The sequence below is a fragment of the Micromys minutus genome (assembly GCF_963924665.1).
Source record: "Micromys minutus genome assembly, chromosome: 6".
NCBI classification, from domain to species: Eukaryota; Metazoa; Chordata; class Mammalia; order Rodentia; family Muridae; genus Micromys; species Micromys minutus.
This window is the reverse complement of record NC_137975.1, coordinates 16,152,285-16,177,007: the sequence shown is the minus strand read 5'-3', so window position 1 is coordinate 16,177,007 and position 24,723 is coordinate 16,152,285. Positions and strand designations below refer to the sequence as shown.

Genomic DNA, 24,723 nt, shown 5'->3' with positions numbered 1-24,723 from the left:
TGAAGCCGTTGTTTTTAAGCAAAGGCTCTGCAAATCTTGGGCTTCTTTGCTCAAGTGTCTCCTCGGTAGTATGCATGGTCAAGTTTGTACCGCTTTTTACAGCTTGAGCGACAAAGTGTGAACTGGTATTGAAATACTGAGGTTTGCCTAGACCATATTAGACTTTAATGAAAACAAAGTGTGCACAGTCCACAGTAAGCTACTCAGAGCACCTACAGTCCCACTTAACATCTATTTTTTAATTAATAATGATTCCTCTTCATTTACTTTTGTATGATTTGTTTCTTTACATTTATCTAGCTGTGTCTGTATGTGCTGTGTGTTTTGTGTATCTGTTATGTATCAAAATTCTAGCGCAAAGGGCAGAAAACAGCACCGAGGAGTATTTTCTCCCCTTCCACCATGTGTGACCAAAGAATCAATCGCAGGTGATAAGGATTGGGGGCAAGTGCCTCTACCCACTGTGCCATTTGGCCAGCCTATCTTCTTTTCTAATTGGATTTTACAATCTGACCATAGTTTCTCTCTTAGTTCTGGTCCTACCTTAGCTTATTCTATCCAAACCTTATTTCTGATCCTGCCTTATTCCCAAGAACAAACACAATGAAGCTGTCATTCCTGGAGCCACCCAGAGCTTCTTCATCTCAGTCAGCACCAGGAATCCAGGTAGTAGTTTTGAAGCATCATCATCTGAATAGTATTAATATATCTCATGCTTGTACCGAACTCTACCAGTGGAAAGCTTTACAAAATATAGCATTCAATTTCTCAATAAAAAATCTGGTTAAATTTTAAACAGTCTGCAAGTGAGGTTGGCATAATAGAATTCCATGAGCTAGTCTTTCCATACTAGGTCATTTTCTATTACAGATTGCTTATTAATGGTTGGGGGTTTTATAATGCAAAATTATTAAGTATTCATTCTTAATAACTATTCCTGGTTTATAGGTCATGAATATTAGAAATTATATTTGATTAAATATTTGTGCTCAGGTTTATGCCATTTTGGAAACTGATGTTTATTACCAGGAAAAGAAGAAAAATCCTGGGCTGGTATTGTTTTTTAAAATTAAAATGAAGTGTATGTTGCGTGCATGCACACCTTTGTGTCTGTCTGTCTTTCCATTTGTATATATGTATGTATGTATGTATGTATGTATCTATGTATGTATGTATGTATGCATGTATGTATGCATGTATGTGTGCATGTATGTATGTCAGAGATGCTCTTGGAGGCGTCTGTTCTCTCTTTCTGTTGAGGACTTTGGAAATAAATTCAGGTCATTAGGCTTGATGGTCAAGTCCCTGTGTTCACTGAGATTTTTTTGTAGACCTTAACTTGATTGGTTCTAATCAATCTGGTATTCTTTATTCTTGGAGGCGTCTGTTCTCTCTTTCTGTTGAGGACTTTGGAAATAAATTCAGGTCATTAGTCATGTCCCTAAGCACCTGGAATGCCTCTCCAATCAATGAGGTATCTCAATAACTTTAGCCAAAAGCCAATGATCTTATCTTCCTGAATATTCTCATGCCCTCCCTTAAAATTATATAATCCTTGGTTTACCCCATATAAAGCATCAGCATCTAAATCTACATCCAATAAGTAACTATGAACAACCTAAGATTGTCACAGAGAGCTGCTTCATTAAAGGTTATCATGGGAAGGCTGTTACATAAAGGACCCATAAAGCTAAGACTCCCAAAGAAGGCTTTCTCTCTTCTCCAGTCCCTCTGGTACTTGGCACTTGCTCCCAATGGACTTCCACTTTTCCAGTCCTAGCTTCTTTCCTTTCCTTCTAGTCTGGAACACAGCAGTACTCTGACACCCTGAACTGAGCCGCAGAATGTGGTCCCCATCCAGGACATCATTCCCTGTCCTCCTTAAGCCAGTATATCTATAGCATCTGGACACTGACAGAGGAGACGCAGAACACAAGACCACAGACCACAGCACTTACTGTTAGATAAAACAAAATCCGTTTAGAGCTCATTGAGGAGGAAAATCCATTTGAGTGAAAGTGTCCATGTGAGCATATTGTCTCGGTGTCCCTGTGTGTGTGTGTGTGTGTGTGCGTGTGTGTAAGAGGAGGACAGAGGCAGATCAAGGGAGAGTAACAGTGTGTGTATTGTCTGCATGTGTCTGTATAAGGAAGAGTGTTCAAATGAAGCATCAGAAAGTGATGCTCAGTTATGGGTGGAGGAAGGAAGAAAAGGCTTAAATCCCATGTCTTATAAACATGTCTCTAAGGTACCATGGAGAGAAAGTGGCACTGTAAGGACCAGTGCGTGATCAATGAGCTACAGGGATTGGTTTTAAATCTTTGTCAGATTAATTTCTCATTTATTCTCTGGATCATTTACCTTTATTCTTTTTTCCCTTAGTGCGTATCTTGCTCTAAAATTGAAACCATTCCTCACCATTTTATCAAACCCTCAGCTTCTCACAACATTTCTTACTCATTGTAGTTTTGATAATTAATTAAATTTACTATTTGACGATTTCAGATGTGTGTATGATGTATTCTGATTAGTCATATCCTTCACTCTCTCTCTGGCACTTCCCAACTTTCTTTCTATGTCTCTTTCTCAGAGTTAGGTCACTTTAATTTGTCTTGTGAGCCACTTCCTGCGTTTAATCAGGACCATTTAGCTTCAGATAAGTGCTCCCTCCCTTCAGCCCTTAATACACTTAATTCCTCAGGAAGGGGTAACACTCCAGGAGCTTAAAGGGCCAGCCTTATGCAAACCCAGTGCAGGCTGCTGCAGCTGCTGTGAGTTCCATGTTGTAATGGCTGTAGCCTGCCCAGTAGATAAGAAATTCACAGTCATTTCCATATCATTTTTGGCTCTTACCTTACTTTTGCCCCTTCTTTTGCGATATGTACTGAGCTTTCGAAGCACCAAATGTCCTGTTTAGGGCTGATCACTTATTCTTAGCATCTTGAGCAGTATGTGGCTCTGCAGCCATGGCTCCTGGTGTTTTGAACAGCTAAAGTGTGGGTTTGTAACAAGGTTTCACCTAGTTATCTTTCTTTGTTTCTTTCTTGTTCTTTTATTAAATTAATAGATTTCTGTATTTTGGGGGTGAGTGTGCAGGTTGTGTATTCATGTGTGCAAGCCTGTCGGCAAGTGCAAAAGCCAGAGAAGGGAAGGATTCCCAACACTACCACACTCATCCTTATTCTGTAGATGCAGTGCCAGTCCTAGAAACTAGAGCCAGACTGGCAGAGTTTGAGCTGATCCTCTTGTCTCTGCCACCCAAAGATCTGGAGTTATAGGCACAGGTGGCCATACCTGTCCTTCTTACGTGGGTGCTGATGACTTGAACAGTGGCTTTTCTGTCTGTATAACAAGCACTATTACCCAGTGACCTATCTTCCCAGCCTTTATATTAGCCTTCTACAATATTCCATCTCTAATAACCCAGTCTTTTGAGGATCTAACTCTCATTATCTTATTCACTCCCCACCATACAGCCTTAAGAACTTTATACAAGGAAGCTAATACTTTGGGAATTTAGTCACCATGTCAGGATAACTCAAAGAATAGACCCAATAAGTCTTTACACAGTGACATTCATACCCCAACCTGGTACTGGCTCTCACATTATCCAGGAGGTTCCCTCTCTACTAACTGTTTGTTAAAGGATCCTGAACACCTGCTGCTCTGATCAAGATACAGCTCCCATTGTGTTGGGATGTGTTGTTGTTGAGCATATGTCTGAATAAAAATTGTATTGAATATGCAACAGAGAACAATGCAGAGTACGTTAAGCAGAAACTTTATTTCTGTTTTGGTTTGGTCTAAAATTCCCTTTCTGTGTGTATTAATGTCCTGTGATGTTTGCAAGTTATATGGTGACCTTTTTGCTCAGAATTCCAATGGCAAGGCATCCCATTGTAGGAGGAGAGGCTTTTCATGTCTTTGTCCTCAAGCTGTACCAAGCTTAGCAGATTAAAGACTGATTTCTCTCAGCAAGCAAAGAGCAATGTTAAGTTTATCAGCAACCCTCTAGTTGTCTCTCTCATTCTGCTTAAGAAGAGAAAGTATTCATCCCCTCTGCTGTCCTGCATACAGGGATCTAAGATTTAAAGAGTAGAAAGAAAACCCAAGAACAATTAAGCTGTAGTTCCCTTTGTAATTACAGTATGGATGCTTCTCCTTGCATTATATCTATATACACAATTTATGATTCAAATATTCGCAGGAATAGACTAATGACATGTCTTAGTTAATGAAGCGCCTTCTCCGTATTTTGTTTCCTTTGCTCTTCTAGTTTGTTTTGTTCAACAGAATAAGATGTTTATGTTAATTTTTATGCATGCTGTTGTTAGGCTTCTATATATTATTTAGGAAAACATCTACATTAGCACTAATAAATAAACTGTTGGGTTTTAAATCACAGTCTGTGTATTAGCTAGTTTATTTATATTTATTTCTTTTTCATTACTGCAAGAGAAAACAGAAACCGTGCTTTATTTTTATAATAAAACTCTCTGAGAAGGGCTATTAAGGACTTTAACACTAGAATGTAAACATCACTAAAGTTTACACAGTGAAGGTTTTTAATAACATTTGGAGACATTTTGGCTGATGCAGTTTCTGTGTTAATATTTCCACATCCGGATATGACAGCTGAATTTGCTCTTCACTACAACCTGGGAAACACTTGTGTTATTTGTAAATGGAGACTTGGCGGTGTTTTGTCAAGGTTTCTGTTTGAGGTGTGCATAGCAAGCCACATCTTTCTCACATTGTAGATTTAATGTATGGCTTATCTCTCTGTGTCAGGGAGCTGACGGAGTTTAAAATGGCGAGATGGATAAAAGTTGAAGCAGTTTTGCCTCTTTCTAAGTGGCGACTGAAATAGGGTTTTGGAATGAAAATGTAGTGGTTGTAGAGGAAGGAGGTGAAGCTGTGGATCAAGTATGGTAGCAAAAAGATAACTGAAAAGAAAGAAAACCAGTGAATTACTAAATATTCATGGAGTTGTTCAAACACCCATTAATAAAATATATGGTTCACAGGCATGAAAATCACCAGTACCCATGTAAAAAATTCAGGCATCATGGTTTGCACCTCCAATCTTAGCAGAGACAGGTAAACCCCTGGAGTTTTCTCACTAATCAATTTATTCAAACCAATAAGCTTCTTCTTCAATGATGGATCCTGTTTCAAACATCATGTGAATACCTAGCAAGACACTCAACATTGACTCCTGCCCTCCCACTAGATGCTGAAGTATATGTATGTTTACACACAAAGCAATACGTTCATGCACACACACACATGCACACACTTTGCCCTTAATCCACTTATGCATTAACTTTAGATGCTTCTAATATTGGATACATTTCAAATATCATTGTGCATCAGTTTCAAAAACTTTAACTGTATAAAGATGCTGATATTACTTTCATCTATTTGGTATAAAATTTTGTTGCAAAAATTCTGATGTGTGTATCTCATACATTAGTTTATTCTAAATTTCAGTACATGACACCTATTCCTCTACCCCTTGCCTAATTCCTGACACAATCAGATGGACAACTCCGTTTTACTCTGTACCTGTATACATAATAATTTCTCAAATATTAATTCTATAATCCTGTACTTTCTGTTTCTTCAGAGAGGAGAGAGCTAATTATTAGACTCTCCATAATTTTTGAGTATTACAGATAAATAATTTAGTTTTAACTACATATTTTTGATGCATAAAAATTGCAATATTATTTATAAGTATAATTTTAAAAGGTTTTACATGTGTGTATGTGTGTGTGCCTCTAGATAAGATAATATAATAAAACCATTATTAAAGAAAAGAAACATTAATTGTAAAACCTAAGAAATGTCATTGTATACATTATCCTACTTTGTTTTCTGTATTAAAAACTTTCACAATATAAAGTAATAAAGTGCAGCTACCTGATAAAGTGCTTAAAAACATCTATAAGGTTATGAAGACAAGGCTATATGAGAATTAAATTATTCAGAATGAAGTCATACATCTATAAACAATATTTACTTGTATTAAGTCAGCAGTATTTTGACCTTGTCAGGATCCTGGACTGGAGACAATATTTATTTGACCAAGGCTGTCCAATTTGGGGCTGCGTGTGATGTTCACTGGTAAGACAGCTGCCAAAAATTCATGAGACAATAGATTTTAATCCTTAGCATAGCCATAGCTAGACCAGACAAGAAGAGATAGAGCTAGCAGATATAGAAGGGAAAAGATGGGGTCTGGGGACAACTGAGAAAAAGAGGGACCAGGAGGGAGGGAAGAAGAGAGAGAGACAGAGGAGTGGCAAATAGGGAAGGAATGACATGAAAAGGAAGAAAATAAGACATTTTATGCATTCTTTTAATATAAGGGTGTTTTATTACTTTTGCTATGGATGTAATAAAATACTAAGAAAAATAGAAATAAAAAGAAATAATTGAAAAATGAAGTGTTTCCTTTGGCTTCCAATACTTTAGCCTTCAGGCCGTCATGGCAGTACAAGCCTTGGCAGCAGGGGCAGGTAGCTGGATGGTTTTATTGTATCTTCCAGGAGGAAGCAAAGAGCCAACAGAAAGTGGCTCCAGACTCAACACTTTAAGGCATGCCCCCAAGGACCTGCTTCCTTTAGCAAGACTCCATCGTCTAAAGGTTTCCCAATTTTCCCCAACAGTGTAAACTACTGGGGACTTCATGTCTGAACAGTCTATAGGGGCCTTTCATGTTCAAATCACAGCATAAAGTGTTTCTGATTTGAAATTTCTTGGTAGAAAAATTACCCTAGGTCCCATGGTACTGAGTTATTGCAAATCACATGGGCAGTAGCAGTATTTCCATTTGAAGTTGCTGTTTCTGGGCAGAGATCCTATGAGATGATCAGTTGCCATTTTGGTAAGTTATTTGAGTCTACAAAACTAAATATATATTTGGGAAGCATTCTAAAACAAGGATGAGAACCAAGTTGCAAATAGCCTCTAAGTAGAAAAGATTGTCTCAGCCTTAAAATACCAGAGAGGTTGCAATGTAAGCATCTCTTTATGGTGATGTAGTATATATTTAGGAGAAAGCAATTTCTTTTTCTCTCTAAATCATCTTTGTTAATAGTCATGAATATGTAGTGATATTATTAGTCATTTTCTGAATACCCCAGCACTACCTGTGAAGGAGGTCGTTTATGGGACAGGGAGTATTGCTCTCTCCTTAAAGAAAATGGAGATACTGCCCATCAAATCAGCACAACCTGGGGCATGTGTTTCTGCACTGACCTCTTCATTTTCTCATTATTCTACCTCTAATCTCCATCAAAGGACTAGAACCTGCCCCAGGGCCAGAGATGGACTCATGTGTATCTCTTTTGTGCATATAATTTTTTCACCTTCCTGGACAAGGTACTCAAGGTCATTGACTGAATGTTGTTCCATTTGAACATCAAATTCTTATCTAGAGCTTTTCTTAACCAGCAAAACATATTGAATTTTCCTGGTCACAACTTTCCAGTAGCCGGTGAATTAACAGTGTGTTTTGATTTGCATCTTAATGAAGAAGTATGGCTTAGATATATTCCAATGTCATGGGATTCTCATTGTCATGAATAATTTATATGGCTGGTGTGTATCTCCATTTTATTTATTCTCACATTTTCCTACCTCCATTCTTACTTAAATGATGGATGTGTGGAGGCTAAGCCCATTCATCAGGAAGAGTAACTAGTATGGGAGAAGTTTTGTGAATTGTACAGCCAGGAGAAGTTCAGAATCAGCCTTTTGTGACCATGGGACAGTTGTTGACCAGGTCCTCATTGTGTCCTTATTACTTTCCAACACATACATCCACACGAAGGCCTTGAAGTGACTGGATTTTACTGCTCTGTGACACCATGCTACTATGCAGGCTCTGCAAACACAGCAAGTAGCACACACCATGCTTTCTCAAGCTGAAGACTTGGGAATTAATTACCTTCCTCATGAGTTTATGTAGTCAGGAAAATCTAGGATCGGAAGTTTTAGACAGTCATTCAAGTTAAACATGGGCTTGTTCAAAAAACTTGTTAAATGTCCTTCATAGAAGGCTCGGGAGATATATGGCTTAGACTCTAAGAGTGATTACTGCTCTTGCAGAAGACTCAATTGAATTTTCAAAAACCAGTTTAGATGGCTTACAAGAGTCAGTGAACCCAGCTCCTCTGACTAATGTGGTCACCTGCATACATGTAGGATAGCCTCTTACACACACACACACACACACACACACACACACACACATAAAATAAAGTAAATATTGAAGATATGCAGTGGTGTAGGTTCGTGTTATAATCAAAATGTATCTGGGTTAAATTTTAACTCCATTTAAATAATGCTACGAGTGTGTCCAATTCTTTCTTTTGTGTTGCAAAGTTAGTTTGTGCTTGTGTTTGTTATGTATGCATATGTGTGTGTTATATGTGTATATGTGTGTCCTTGTGTGCATATGGAGGCAAGAGTACAACATTGGGTGCCCTACTCTGTCACTAGAACAGCCTGAGGCTAAGTTCTCAGCAAGAAAGCCTCAGCTATCCTCTGTCTCCACCCCTGACAGTGCTGACTATAGAGGAGCACATGAAATGATAACAGGAATTTTACATGAATACTAGGAATTGGAATGTAGATCTTTATGTTAGCTCAGAGAGCTCTCGCATATAGTAAGATATTTCTACAACGTCTTCTGTCAGGCTCTTGAAGTTCTATTGCTGCAAAAAGATATCATGACCAAGGTAACATAGAAAGCATTCAGTTGGTAGCTTCACTACAGTTTCAGAGGTTTAGGCCATGATGGTCTTAGCAGGATGCATCAAAGCAGGCACACTGGCAGGCATGGTGATGGAGCAGTAGTAGCTCAGCAGATGAGAACTTGCTTATTGTTTGCAAGGCGAACGTAAGGAAATGGGAGGGGAGACTGGGAATAGCATAGACTTCTGAAACCTAAGTACTCACCCTTAGTGGCATTCCTCCTCCAACAAAACAGTACTTCCTAATTCTTCCAAAAAGCAATTCTACCAGCTAGGGACCAAGCAAACATTCCAATATATGAACCTATGGTGAGCAGTCTCCTTTAAACCATCAGATGCAACCTCTGAGTTATCTATAGTGCTATTTATTTTATAACTTTCATCTGAATTTTGACTTTCAGATACAAAGATATTACAGGGAAAAATAAATGAAGGAAAAATGACAATATAATTGACACATAAATTATTAATGCAGCCATTATTGTGGATCAGGTATCACATACTATATATAGTTTCATTCAGTATGCACTTGGCATCATCACCAGGCCCAAAAACATAGTTTCATTAAAATCTTACTTTTTAAAATTTCATGTATACATGTGTGTCTGCATACATGCACATGGAAGGCAGAAGTCAACAGCAGCCACACCTTTGATTGCTCACCACCATACTTCTTGAGATTTTCACATAACTTGATGCTCACTGATTAGCTAGACTGAATGACCAGAAAGATGCAGGGAAACTCTTATCTTTGCCTGCTCAGTGCCTGGATTTGATGCATATGTCATCATGCCTAGCTCTTGAGGTAGTTTCTGGGCATCTGAACTCAGGTTCTCCTGTTTCCAAAATTAGACCCTTGCGGACTAAGAAATCTCCTCAGCCCTGACTTCATTATAATCTTATGGGTCACAGATGCTGACTTAAATGTTGATGCTATTTTATAAAAAATTTCATATAGTTGTGACACATGTGCCTATCAAATGGAAACACTTGCTTTGGATCTTATCAGGATCTAGGGATCTGCTAGAATGTGCTGTCACTGAGTTCTTGACTAAAGGTGCTAGCTGAAACCATGGTATCCATCTGCTGTGACAGCTGTAAGTCAGGTGAATTCAAAGGCTAAACCATCACTTAGTCAAGTCAGATGGATGGACACCAACATTTCTCAAAACATCCTGTTTATTTTGATAGATTCACCTAGGGAGAATGTCTGGCATTCTACTTTTGGGCCAGGGAGTGATGTTACACATATGTTTAATGCATCTAACTCTAGTGTACAGGCACCCACTTACAAAATACACACAAGGTATACATTGACAAAGAACAAATGTATAATTAAATAAAAATAAAGTTGACCTTACACGTTTTAGTTTATGGATAAGTCCAGTCATGGATTCCCCTGCTTATTGTCAGGCATTTTGGAGGAGCTACAACAGCAATTTCAAATAATTTGTTGAACTTGAAAGCAGCATAGGGCTGTATCATTTGAAAATTGGATATGCCATGATATAAACCTAATACTTTCTTAAACATGTGATTTTTCATAGGAATATAAATTGTTTGCGAATCACAGTGCGTTTTCACCTCCCTTTTCAATCTCCACAGTTTTTCGAGATATTTGGAAGGGCATTGAAATACCCTAGCCTGTTCCTTTCTTTATATATGGGAAGCATATTTTATAGTCAATTAATGGTTATTTCCTTCCGTCTACCTCTCCATTGTTTAGATCACAGACAGACCTGCACCACCACAGCAGGTACAAGGTGGTAGATATAACTGGCCCTAAGATCATTGATTTCCTCTGACAGCCAAAAAGATAAACTTCCGACATGAAAAATAGCAAAAAAAAAAAAAAAAAAAAAAAAAAGGCTGGAGTAAAGGCTCAGGGGATAAGAGTATTTGCAGCTCAAAGGGAGGACTAGGTTCACATCCCAGCACCCAAGTCAAGTGGGTCACAACTGCCAAAAACTCTGGCTTCAAGGGTCCCCTTTCCTAGCCTTTTTAGAAACACAAACACATATGCTCATAAATATACATAAATTTAAAGGCAAAAATAAAAATAGAAAAATGAATGCACTCTTGAAGGAGAGAGCACTCAGCCCCCAATAAGTCTGTATGCCAGGCAGTGTTCCCTTGCTCAACTCATTTGATGAAAGACAAGCTAGAGCAGAGGAAAGGCAGGAAACTAGATAACTAGATTCACAGAGTTGATCTCACAAGCAGTTTCATAAGAATCACCAAGATGTGTTGAGTATACTAGAGTGAGACCTCAGGCAGCCTGAGGGTTAACATAGTACCAGTCAATGTAAGCGCTTTTCAGATCTAAGGACAAAAGGAAGTTGTGGATGATGAAGAAGATGATGATGACGTTGATGATGATGATGATGATGGGCACACATTAACAAGACCATCTTGTATCTGATATTAGAGATGAACCACTTTTGTGTGTGTACATGAGTATATAATTATCATTCCATTACTCTTTAAGAATTACTAGAATTATAAATACAATAAAGCCAGGATAATGGAGCTAGTGTGGACATCATATACTAACAGACAAATTAGTTGCTTCATTTTTGTACCTGGAATTATTCTGAATTTGCACCCACCCCCCTTACACTTTGTTGTTTGTTGTTTGTTTTTGTTTCTGTTTTTATAAAGAGTATTTCAAATTTGTTTTTTTTTTATATTTTAGGGCCTGGAGTTATAGTTCCAAACTTTATCTTTCTAAAAGGTGTAAGGTAGTGTCAGAGAAGAGTGCACTGAAGAAGGCACTTGCTGTTGCAAGGACCTGAGTTCTGACCACCAGCCTCGTTTTAGATTCTGTGGGAATCTATGCCTCAAAGTAATAAGGTAGAGATATGGTAACACAGGACACCTGATGTCATCTTTAGTTCTTGGAAAGGACATGCACGAATGCATACAACACACATAAAATGCACGAGTGCACACACACACACAGACATGCATGCACATCTCGTAAACATTACAACTGAGAACAAAAAAGTGACCAAGTCTACAGTGATATGTTTATTCATTTTAGTGGTTGACTTGGAAGTTTTATGCTTATATGTTTATGATAAAGTTACAATAGAATCATCTCTTAAACACCACTTTCTTTGAATACTGCTGTTATGCTAATAAGCATCAGCACAAAATGAGTCATTTCTCCTGTGACCAAGCAGTGCTAATTTTACAGCAGGGACAGTCTAGAGTTTGTTATCTTTTCTTAGCAGATGGGTCCTGGCTCCCTAGTGCCTCCTCCCCTAGGCAGACATTAAACAGGATTTGTTCTCCTCTCTTAAAATATTAAAATTAAACAAAATATAATAAAATGAATGAAAAGTAAAAGAATACTGTTGTCTTACAATTCCAGCGAAAGCACACTTTGGAGCAGTTTACCTCTGAAGATGTATGGGGCCAATCTACTTTTTAATTGTAGGATGGAGCAGAGGATCTAGGGACCATTGAGAATTCTGGCTACTCTATTCACAGAAAATAGGGAAAGAGAAGGCTCTTTTCCATCCATGAATGGAAACATTGACCGGCTTTGAGGCTAATCCTTGCCTGACTTTGCCACACAACACATTTTAGCTAGAAGGGCACTCCTCTAAGGAAGGTATACATGCTGCATATTTACAAGAGGAATTGAAACTTACCTTACATTTACTTATTTTTTCCTGGTTACTGGAATTTCTAAAAAAAATAGACAAAAAATATTTTATTCTAGATTTAATAAAGGTCTCTGTAATCTTTATTCTTAATTGCATAATAAATGTACTTATGTGTTATTTATGTGTTAGAGTTAACTATGATCATCTGAGTGGTGGGCAAGTGAACATAAGATATAAAAAGTTAACCTAAATGATCATAGGATGCTGATCTGTAGTGAATAAATTTAATTTGAAATTTTCTTCCTTTTTAAATACCTGCACGGAGGTGATAAACATTTTAATAGCAAAAGCAATAAAAATAATAAAAAGCACATTTAGTATCTGTTCTGCCCCATTTCATTAATTTCTGCTTCTGCTCCCCCAATTGGAGGAAAAGATGTATAATTTGTGCTTTACCTTTAGCTCCCCCCACAGGGTACACAATTTCTTCACTTAAACCAAATCAATCTCAGGGTCTCATTCATATATGTGCATTATATATATTAAGTGTGATTCACTTTAAAATGCATCATTGAAATTTTATCTTTGGGTGAAATATTTAGTTTTAAACTATATTATGTTTGATTGGTTTCATAGTTAAACTGATCAATAAATGTATGTTAAAATAATATTTGAGTTATAAAATAAACTCTTTCTCTTAAAATATCAAAAGAAATTCAAGAAAGTGACAAATTCTTCTTCTGAAGAAAGGGAAACCTTCCTACCCACAGCCATTTATTTATTTATTTATTTATTTATTTATTTATTTATTTATTTATTATTTATTTATTTATTTGGCTCTGCCTTCAGGGACTTGGCATTTGCTCCTATGCAGAGGGACCTGTCAGATGCAACCAGGAAGGTCCTGGTTCTCAGGCTGTGAAGGTACTGAAGAAGCACAGGTAGTTAAAATCAGATCAGGGTCATTTTCAATCCCTGCCCCCAGATTTTTAGTACCATCTAAAGGTCAGGTCTGTTATGAAGAGCAAATTAATAATGTCATCCTTGAACTCAGCTTGGAGCTTCAGGGCTTCTTAGCCATCTCCGACAGTCCTGTTTTGCTTAACCTTTGTTTGGTATCTTAATTTGACTCCTGGGCAATTACAACCTTTAACTTACTAGCAGAAAAGAAACACATTGAACATTACCTGGAAAAGACAATGGAGGGGTGGGGGACTCTCCAGCTGGAGGATATTAATATACTTTTCACACTCTTTCCTTCTGTTCCTGTAACTAGGGGAGAATGTGATGTTTCCCACGCTTCACAATGAACTCCTCCAGGGACCTCTCCTGTCTGAATTCCTTTTGTACTTAAAATCATACTCCATAGAATTGGGTATTTAAAAAATTATTTTCCTCCTTTTGTGTATTTTCACTTACTCATCCATCCATCCATCCATCCATCCATCCATCCATCCATCCATCCATCCATCCATTCTTTCACTCACATTCCGAATGCTACCTACTCTATACTTCTGGACCCTACTTCCTCCTTCACCCTCTCCCCATCACCTCTGAGAAAATCCTTCCCCTCTGTTTACTTCCAGATGAGGTGCATCCTCTCTCAGTAATGTAGGACGATGTTACTCTCTGCTACATATGTGCCAGGGGCGGGGCCTCGGCTTAGCAGGTGTATGCTCTTTGGTTGGTGAGTGAGTTGCTCAGAGCTCCTAAGAGTCTAAGTTAGTTGAAGCCATTCTTCTTCCTATTGGGTTTCTACCATCTTCAGGGCCTTCTAAAGCTCTTTTTTATGTTTAAAGGTCTGTTACTATTCTTCTAAAGTGTGTGACATTAACCTCCTTGTTAGCCCCTCTCTCATTTCTCTTTTGTTTTCTCCCTCACTCCTTCCCTTTCTTCATCCCTTCTTTCTCACCTTGGCTTATCCTATTTGCCATCAAGGAGTGTGTGAAGAAAGGTACCTTAAAAATAGCCAGAATCAAACTCAGACATTAAAAACGTATGTTTATTTTAGATTAAAAAATGTCTTAAAATTCCCCATTTCAAAGGAATTACCTCTTCCTGCCTTAACAACAATTAACCCTTATGGACTATTCCATGTAGCTACTTTTCTTTTGTTTAAACTAGGCAGGTATGGCTACAGAGCTTAAACTGATAGATTAAAGAGCTCACAAACCCTTTTCACTACATTATTTTGTGGAAAACTCGTAGAAACTATACACATTACAAACTCTATTTTGCTTATGAACCGCATATGTTACATGTAGGAGTTTTAACAAAGAAGTGTGGTTTCTGTGACATATTAGATAAATCACATATTAACCAATGACATAAATTGGCTCCATGCTGCTATTCTTATTTGATGCTTAAAAATAAACAAGAAAATTTCATAAAGTCATTGTTCCTAATAGCTGAGTAGTACTCCATTGTGTAAATATACCAAAATTTTTGTATCTATTCCTCTACTGAAAGATATCTGGATTCTTTCCATCTTCTGGCTATTGTAAATAGGGCTGCTATGAACATTGTGGTGCATGTGCCCTTATTGTATGTTGGAGCATCTCTGTGGTATATTCCTAGAAATGGAATAGCTGGGTCGTCAGGTAGGAATATGTCCAATTTTCTGAGTAACCACCAGACTAATTCCCAGAGTGACTGTACCCGTTTATAGCCCCACCAATAGTGGAGGAGTGTTCCTCATTCTGTGCATCCTTGCCAGCATCTGCTGTCATCTGAGTTTTTGATTTTAGCCATTCTGACTGGTGTGCAGTGGAATATCAGGCTTGTTTTGATTTGCATTTCCCTGATGACTAGGGATGTCAAGCACTTCATTAGATGCTTTTCAGCCATTCAATATTCATTAGCTGAGAATTTTTTGTTTAGCTCTGTACCCCATTTTTTAATAATTCTCTGGAGTCTAACTTCTTGAGTTCCTTGTATATATTGGATATTATACCTCTATTATATGTGGAATTGGTAAAGAAAAATGGATGCATCTAGAGAATATCTTCCTGAGTGAGGTTGCCAGTCTCAGCAGAACAGACATAATATGAAATCATTGATAATTGGATACTAACCCCAGAAAGCTCTGAATATCCCAGAAACAATGCATAGGCGATATGAAACTCAAAAAGAAAAAAAAAAAAACCAAAGGCCAAAAAGTGAAAGCCTCAGTACTTATGTGGAAAAAAAATAAGGGTATAACACCCTCTCAGAGTTTGGTACACCTGGACCTTAAATAATTGATAATCCAAGAGCTAAAAATATAGATTTGTGGCAATTTTTGGTATTTAAAAGTTATTATGTTTAATCTATACCCACCAATAAAACTCTGACCATTTCTATGTTCTCTTCTGTTCTATATGCACTTTATGCTTATGGTAACTAGTAGATTTCAATGCATACTGTCAAACTTCTAAAACAATTAAGTACTGACAAAAATAGTCATATAGTGTTATTCCAAAATACTTTTAAAAATCTGTACATGTATCTCTCTTTTAATAAATGAAGTTGAAAGAGAAAAAAAATAAGTAAAGGTCTTATATAAATTCATGCAAGTAATGATCAATGATTAATGGACGGACTGGTAGGAAGACAATGAAGCCATGGTCTCTGTGTTCTCTCATAAGGAATATTCTATATTAAACGTGAGTCATCTGAACTGAAGTGATCTTTATATGGCTCTTTTTTGAGATTTTGAAAGTAACTATGAAACAAAATTAGGCTTTTTTGTGGTTTGTTAAATTAATATGAGTAGACACTCTAATGTCCCAGATTGTGCTGTGCTTTGAAGGCAAAATGAAGAAAACTTCACTGTAGAATTTTTAGCAGATGTAGTAGAAGATTATTTTTATACTCTGTTCACATTCAAAAGTAAAATGGATAGACTGGAGAAATGGCATGGCATTTAAAGAGCACTCTGTGCAATCAATAGACTAGATGTCAGCACTCATATCAGGCACCTCATGACTACCTGTAATGCCAGTTCCAGGGGATTCTATGCTCTCTTCAGGCTTCTACATTTGCCTGCATTTATGCACTCAGACAAACACTTATACATAAAACACATGCATACATATGTTTAAAAAGTAAATTAAATTTAACTGTCTGGTGCAGTAGCAATGCATGCTGGCTAAATCAAGCAGAAATAAAGGCTTACTGACCTCCTCTGTAAACCAGTCATGCTTCCAGCCTTCTTATTTCTTCTCCTTGTGCTCCTTGTTCTTTTGGAGACAAGATCTCATAAAGTCCAGAATAGCCACCATCTGGCTACATAATTCAGAATTAGCTTAAGTTCCTGATCCCCAAGACTACATCACCTAAATTCGGGGATTACATGTCTGTGCTACCATGCAGTGTGAGAGACGAAACTTAGGGCTTTCTGTAAAGCAGGCAAGGGCTCTTCACACCTAGCCTTGTACCTAGTCCTCCTCCAACATCCGATATACTGCACAGAGGTACTCCTGGGATTGATTGTCTGATGCACACTGAGATCACATGGATGTGTCTGAAGTTCCCAAGCAGTCGTTAACTGCTTTCCCCCAAGCTTTATAATAGTGACACAAACCCTTGGTTTTGATTCTTGATGTGATGAGCTGAGCAAATGCTTCAGCCTAGATGTTTTGATACTATTTGGCATGTATGTTCCTACCATACATAAGTATGAAATAGTTTCTGGCTGGCAGCAGGGGGAAGTTTCAGTTTAGAGTTAAATATGACTTGAAAAAAATGAGCATATGAAGAATATAAATATGCCTATTCTGGTGTCTTATCATGACTTGTTGTGTTTATAGTTTTGCTGGCAGAGATTCAGACAATTGTGTATTAACAGAGCCAGTAAGTTGATGAACAAAGAATAAGATGCAGTCATGTTAAATGTGTAGCCACTAAGCTAGAAGGCAGATACCACATTTGACCCTAAATGAAACAACATTAACTTGATGAATCCCATCCTTTCTTTTATGCAGAGATTATCAGAATTATTATGTTGTTGTTGTTTTATTGTTTCCTTGTTATTTAAGAGAGCTCTGTATAACCCTGCCTGGCTTCCAACTCATCACACAGGTTAATTTTGAGCTTCTGAATCGACTGCTACCACTTCTAGAGTTCTGGGATTATAGGTATGCATCAACACACCCAGTTTACAGGATTCTGGGAATAAAATAGAGGTCTTCATGATTCCAGTCAAGCAGTCTCACTCTCCAGCAAAGCTCTACTAAAAGCACTTCATCTGGGGAGGTTTTATTGTTTGTCTGTTTTTTTTTTTTTTTTTTTGCAAAGATTGCTGAACTATCTCAAAATAGAAGACGTTCTTTGTGTTTGTACACTGTTTGATGCCACTGACCTGGGTTAGAGCAGCTCCGCCCTCTAAGGATGTTTGTTTAATATGTCGCAGACTCTGGAGAGCCTCAAAAAAATCTGTGTTGGACCTGCTTTGGTTCTGGAAATTTGAGTAGTCTGGCATGGGCTGAATAATGTTTACTTCAAACAAGATTTCAGGCAATGTTGATAGTGCTGGTTTCCGGATCATACCAAGATAATACTTAGAATGGTCTAGAAAGGCAGAGAGCAACAGAATACTGAGAAATAAGATTTGGAAAGGTATAAAAGTTTATATTTAAGCACACAATCTACTTAGAATTCTTCTATTGATCAAAGGTACTCAAAGAAGCAGAAAATGGAGAGGTCTAGATCTCATAGGTAATGTTAAGAGGAACTCACTATGGATAGCTAAGGGCCTGGGTATACAAGGCTGCTCTTGTATACAGGAGAAGATGATGCCTTCAGATAATGGAGAAGTATCCTTAGATTTATGGGTTCCTGAAGGTTACTCTTTCTTCTTTATGTTTTAGGCATCATCAACGTTGGTATTCAAAGTTGGAAAAAATTAAAGTAATTTAATCATGAGTTGAGGAGAAGCCTGTAGATTCTCAGTGAGGGACAGTCTTTGTTTTCTGTTATTTACCCAAGAGTGAGTCTACTTGTTCCCAATGCTATTCCAGAAGCATGGTCATATAGATACCTCTGGTAAAACAGAGTGGATTAAAAAACAAAACAAAAAGATGTCCCTGGGAAACAAATGTTTAGGGAATTGAGGTTGGTGGGGGTGGGAGGCAGGTCAGAGAGGTTATAGGTGAAGGTATTCAGGATATATGTTATATGCATATATGAAATGGTTAAAGAATAGATTTAGTTAAATAAAAAAGAAAACCCAAGTCCCTTTTAAGATCTATAGATGAGAACTTTAGATCACATCCACATAGAGAAGTGACAGAGTAAATGGGCAAGGTCCAGTGTGCTCAAAGCTGAGAGACATTAGGACAAGGAAGATGCAATAGATGACAGTGACATCACAGGAACAGGGCAAAGGAACTGTGGTAGTTAGCACAGTTGACTCTGAGGTAAGGGGAAACTGCTTCAGCACACCTGAGAGCATGAGAGATGTTTCCCTTGTTTAAAGACGTATTTTGTGCATGTCAGAACATATTAGTACAAGCGCCCAAAGAAGCCAGAGGAAGCTTTGAACTGAGGCTACATACAAGGTGAGCCACCCTGGGTCATCTATTAGAGCAGCAGGTGATCTTAAACCTGGAGTCACATTCCTAGGCCTAATGACGTTTCTTACTGGTGTGCTGTATGAATTCTCAGCTTCTCTCCTTCCTTGAGAAGATAAGCAGATCAAATCAAAACATATAGCTGTACCTGTATTTTTTCTTTAAAATTAATTTTTCTCCTGTTTTCTTATTCTTTTTGTATTGACCATCTGCTATCTGGTTCTCTGAGCTTAGATAGGTCTAAACCAGGCTGACAACAGCAGCTGGTTGCTAATTGCTGTATCTGAAGGAAATAGCGCCTGCCCCTGCAGAGGTGTTTAAGCATTTTTTTTTAAATTGAAAACAGTTTTAATGCAATATATTTTCACACATGATATAGTCATTCACATAGTTTACTCACAGATTGCAATTTAGGTATAAAAATTGCAAAAGTGTAATATTTTAGGTTTTGACATTGTTTCAGACTTTATTTCTTTATTCTGGTGCTACAGGATGAGAACACATGGCCAGTTCCCTTTGTTAGTTATGTTCCTACCTTTAGATTTGATTGTTTACATCGCTTTGATGCACAGATTTGTTTTCACTTGTTTCTCAGTGTGTGCGCTTGTTTCTGTCTGTCTGTCTGTCTGTCTGTCTCTCTCTCTCTCTCTCTCTCTCTCTCTCTCTCTCTCTCTCTCTCTCTCTGTGTGTGTGTGTGTGTGTGTGTGTGTGTGTTCACCTGTGTGCATGCACACATGCCTGCCATATTGTGGATTCATGCATACATGTGTCACAGTACACATGTGTAAGTCAGAACAGTGTCCAGGAATAGATTCTATGCCTTCATCTTTTAAGTCTTAGTGATCAAACACACAAAGTCAGACCAGACAATAGGTTTCTTTACCTGCTGAGGCATTCCATTGGACCTTTGAATTTCTATCTGTGAGTTCAGTTCCTAGTACCACACACAACATGTTTCGGTATTTTAGAAATACTTAAAGTGATACCAAATGTAGTAGATATAAACCATAATACTGGGGTGGTAATAGCCTTGAGTGGGAAAGGAGTCCTGCTTAGTCTCATCACCAGGACACACAGGGCTAAGGAGACAAGTGCCTCCTGCAGAATGTTCTCTGTCCTTCACATGATATCATGGTGTCTATTTCCCCACACACATACACATAGGATAAAAGAAGAAAAACAAGTCTAAAGTTGTCCTCTGGCCTTTACACTTGAGCTATTGTGAACACACACACACACACACACACACACACACACTCACCCATGCAAGCACACATGCCAACATGCACACAAATAAATGGTTTTAAGAATCTTTAAATCTTTAGTTTTGCACATTTTGGGATTTCTTTGAGCATTATTTCAATTTCCTTTTATTTATCTAGTCTAACGTAAATTATGTCAATCATTTTCTTTAAAAATAGAGACAACACAAACCATTTAAATTTCTGAATATAAAAATATTAGTGTTAAATGGACCCCATTAAAAGGGACTTCTCTGATTTGGACCTCTGGATGTGGATTGGCTTCAAATCCCACACTGTCCCATAGCATTGCCACCCTACTTCCATAATTGTTGACTGTGCAAACTCTTTAGCCCATATCAATTTGAAGAGATTAGGGACATTCCTCACTTCCTACAGCAGAGTTTGCATCTTTGAATGTAGCCTAGTAATATATTGTCAGTGGGCTAACTGTTCAGTGTGTAGTGTGCTGATTGGATACCTGTCATATTTTACTGTCTTCCCCAGTGCATCTTGTCTAAGGCACTCAAACTCTGAACTCTACAAGCACTCTAGACATTTTGTGAAATGGTAGAGAGTATTCTTGTGGGAAATTTGGCTACCTGTCAAAGTCTTGTACTTTAAGGTTTTTTAAGCTAGATCTAGGTAAATATTTTTTTAACTATACATTGTAAATATTCTCAATGAACTGAGGGTTATGACAGTTACTATGCTGTTTCTATGATATGAAACATAGAAAAATCTAAAATTACCACACACCAAGAAAACTTTGACTGTTTTTATGTTACGTTCTGTTCTATGTGTACTTTATGCTTGTGGTAACTAGTAAGATTTCAATTCATACTATCAAGCCTCTAAAAGAATCAAGTACTGACAAAAATGTATTCATATAGTTTTATACCATAATGCTTTTAAAAATCTGTACATGTGTCTCTCTTTTTAAAATAAAGTTGTAAGAAAAAAAGCAGAACTAATTAAGATCATCATATCTCAATAAATATGTAAATGAAAAATCAAAAATATCTAAAATTAATTTTATTGTATTTATTTATGTATTGTGTTTATTACAATATGTGTGCACACAAACATGTTCTTATATGTTTGCATGCATTTTTTTCTGTTTATCTGTCTGTCTATTTATTTGTCCATATTTCATGGTTTGTGTTTGGGTGTCAGATGACAGCTTTCAGACAATTATTTTAGATTCTTTTAATATTTTCAGATTGTTCATTAATGCAATACATTATTATAAAAAATATTTATATAATAAACTATTAGTGAACTAAGCTAGTACATATCTGTAATTCTAAGATGTGTACTCTCCTATGCACCGTGAAGCAGAGAGCAATGCATATGTATCTGTAGGTATATTAGTATAATCTTTGGCTGAAAACATTTTATACAATAAACCGATATTGCTTGACATACAGTAATATGTTTGCAATACTGTCTGTTGCCTGAGTTTGTTGGAGTCAGCTGTAGTCAGCAACTTAATTCCTTGCAAGTTCTGTTAATGATTGCTGTTAAGTATTTCATTCCTTCCTCATGCTCTTTGGCAGGGACATAAACACAGAATCAGAGAGACAGAGAGCCTTTGCATAGGTACAGATTCAGACTCAGACAACAGTCAGGGACAACAGAAGGCACAGGGAAATTAAAACAAGGAATTCAAATTTCAGTATACTCTTAGTTTAACAGCACTAGAAAGGGCTGGGGTTTCTTTTTTTAATGTGACAGCAAAGCACCATTAATAATTCTGAGTTTATCATTAATATATTGAAACCAATTGCATTTTTGGTTCTCTGTGTGAGGAATTTCAAATGTGTTAAAGCTGTGTGATTCAGTATAAATGTCCTTGGACTACTTGGGACCAAATCATCCTTGAAACTATATGCAGTCGAAAATGTGAACAGCATGAATATAATAGAAACAATTCAAATCAGAATAACTCAAAATATTCTTCTACCCAAGAGGGAATGTTGGGACAATCTGTTGCCCCATTTGAAATGATTTGGAGTTTTATTGGATTGGTTTGTAGGAAATGCCATGTTTGTATTTGCAGAATTAAGCACGTAGGAAGGTTAATGGAGCACTAAAGTAAATACAGAGAAGAAACAAAAGGCAAGGAGTTTTGTTTTTGGACAGCTGGTGACTGTTCAGAAGCAGGCTGAAGAGCCAGTGAGATAAATGTTCAGTCTTTAATCCCCAAGGAGTAGCATATCTGATTAAGCAAGGATAATGATCTTAAAAAGACTTCTCAGACACATGGTTAAGAAAATGTCTTCTAAAGATGTGTGCATGTGTACATATGAGCATGCGTGTTTGTACAGGTGCATTTTATGTGTGTATACATGTATACACAAGACATTGTCATTACTAAAGATAAAATTTAGCTTGACTCTTTGAGGCAGAATCTCTTGCTGGCTTATCACTCAATGATTTAGCCAGAATAGCTGGTAAGCAAGCCACACAATTGACCTGTCTCCCCTTTTCTATAACTGGGGTTTTAAGAGTATACTTCTATGCCTAGCTTCTCTTATATTACATGAGTACTGTAGATCAAATGCAGATCTTCAGTCTTCTTGTTTCAGGAGAAATACTTTACTGAACCATTTCTCCAAACTTACCCCTTGGTTCTTGAGGTGAGCATTTTTCCACTCTGAGGATATTTGCTGGTTTTGATTCATACTAATGACCACTCCTTCTACTGGCTACTGAGGGACATCTTGGCATTGGCACAGAGTTACCCATATCCACTATAACTCGGTCATTAGATTAGTGATTCCTAACCTTTCTAGTGCTGAGAAATATTAATGCACATTCTCATTTTTTAGTGATCCCCAAACATAAATTATTTCATTGCTACTTCATAAATGTAATTTTGCCACTATTACGAATTGTAATATAACTATCTGATATGCAAGATATCTTGTATGAAACCCCAAAGGGGTCATGACCCATGGGTTGAGAACCAATGTGGTAGTTGGATTCTGAAATGTAGTTGTGAATGTGACATTTCAGGGAAGAGTTTGTCATCTGTCATCAGCTAAAGTTGTGCTAGGTAATTCTAAAATGAATTGCGTATAAGTAGATCACTTAATATATGTAAACATGAATAAACATTTGGATATGCATATAGACAGATAGAAGTCAGAGAATAATGTGTATATTAAGGCTAGGGAGGTTCTCAATCTAAGTATGCAACACACAAGCATGAAGTTCTGAGTTCAGATTCACAACAACTGTGTAAAAAGCAGAATGTATATATATGCCTTAAGCCCTGTGTCTTGTGGGAAGAGGCAATTGGGTAACTAGAACTTATAGAAAAAAAAAGAAAGAAAAGAAAAAAAAGGAAAAAACAGCCAATACCAAGCTTAGTGAGAAACCCTGTCTAAAAGCAATAAAAAGTATATCAGACTGAGACACATCTGATGACCCACTTTGTCTCTGCATTTTCATGTAGGAAACATGGGAATCATAAATTCACACAAACGTACTGCCAATGGATGCACAGCACACACACACACACACACACACACACACACACAATTTAAAAAGAGGTATATAGAAAGTCAATGTAGTTTTTCATCACAGTGAAAAGAACAAATTACTATTTTTTAGGATGGTAGCAATAAAAAAGGGAACAACTAACCATACATCACTTCCTGTGAGCTGATTCCTCTTGGTCTCAGCTGTTAACACTGAGTGTGTTTATGACTGAACTCACAGCTATAAGCATAATAAATGCCAATAAAAGATGGGATATTTTTAAAGGGGTGTGTGTGTGTGTGTGTGTGTGTGTGTGTGCGCGCGCGCACACACACACGTGCGAGTGAGTGTATGCATAAAATATACAGAGACAGAGACAGAGAGGGGTAGTCCTGGGAGTATGTTCATATAGTACATGTTACAGCAGAATCTAGAAGAGAGCATTGGAGCCCATGGCAGTGGAGTTACAGGTGATTGTCAACTGCCTAAGATAGGTGCTGAGAACAAAAGTAGGGTCATTCACAAGAGCATTAACTATTCTTAAACCCTGAGACATCTCTCCAATTGCAGTTTCCTTGTCCTATGAAACGATTTCAGTGAAATGCTGAGATTCATTTCAACGTTCCGTTTTCCAGACTCCACAAAGTGAAGCTTATACATTTCCAGGCAGCATGGTGGGACATAGGTCAGTTGAAAAGTGAGCAGCTCAACCAAGTGCATTATCAGAGGGGTTCAGCTTTACCTTATCCCATAAATCTTACTTCCATGTCGATATCTGCACATTGCCTAATGAAAAAATATTTTTAATCATTGATGTAGAAAATCTCTGATGACTTAGCTACTACACTGTGTTTGTTTTTAATAAATGGTAGGAAACCTATTTAAATAAACGTTATTTGTTAAAAAAAAATACACTGTTTGATGGTAAAGGGTATTTTGTATCATTTTCCTTTCCAATTTCCCCTCATATATTTAGAATAGCAGCTGACAGTTATTCAAGGATAAAAGTGGTAACTTTCACTGCAGTGATTATAAAAACAAGTTGGCCTCGTTGCTTCCCAGC

The 24,723-nt window shown here is 37.3% G+C and overlaps 1 protein-coding gene across 5 annotated transcripts in view; it reads left to right on the top strand.

The window, feature by feature from the left end:
• DPP10 (dipeptidyl peptidase like 10) overlaps positions 1-24,723 on the top strand; it is a gene marked incomplete at both ends in the record, with an annotated part of 1,446,555 nt that overhangs the window by 874,482 nt on the left and 547,350 nt on the right. The window lies entirely within an intron of this gene.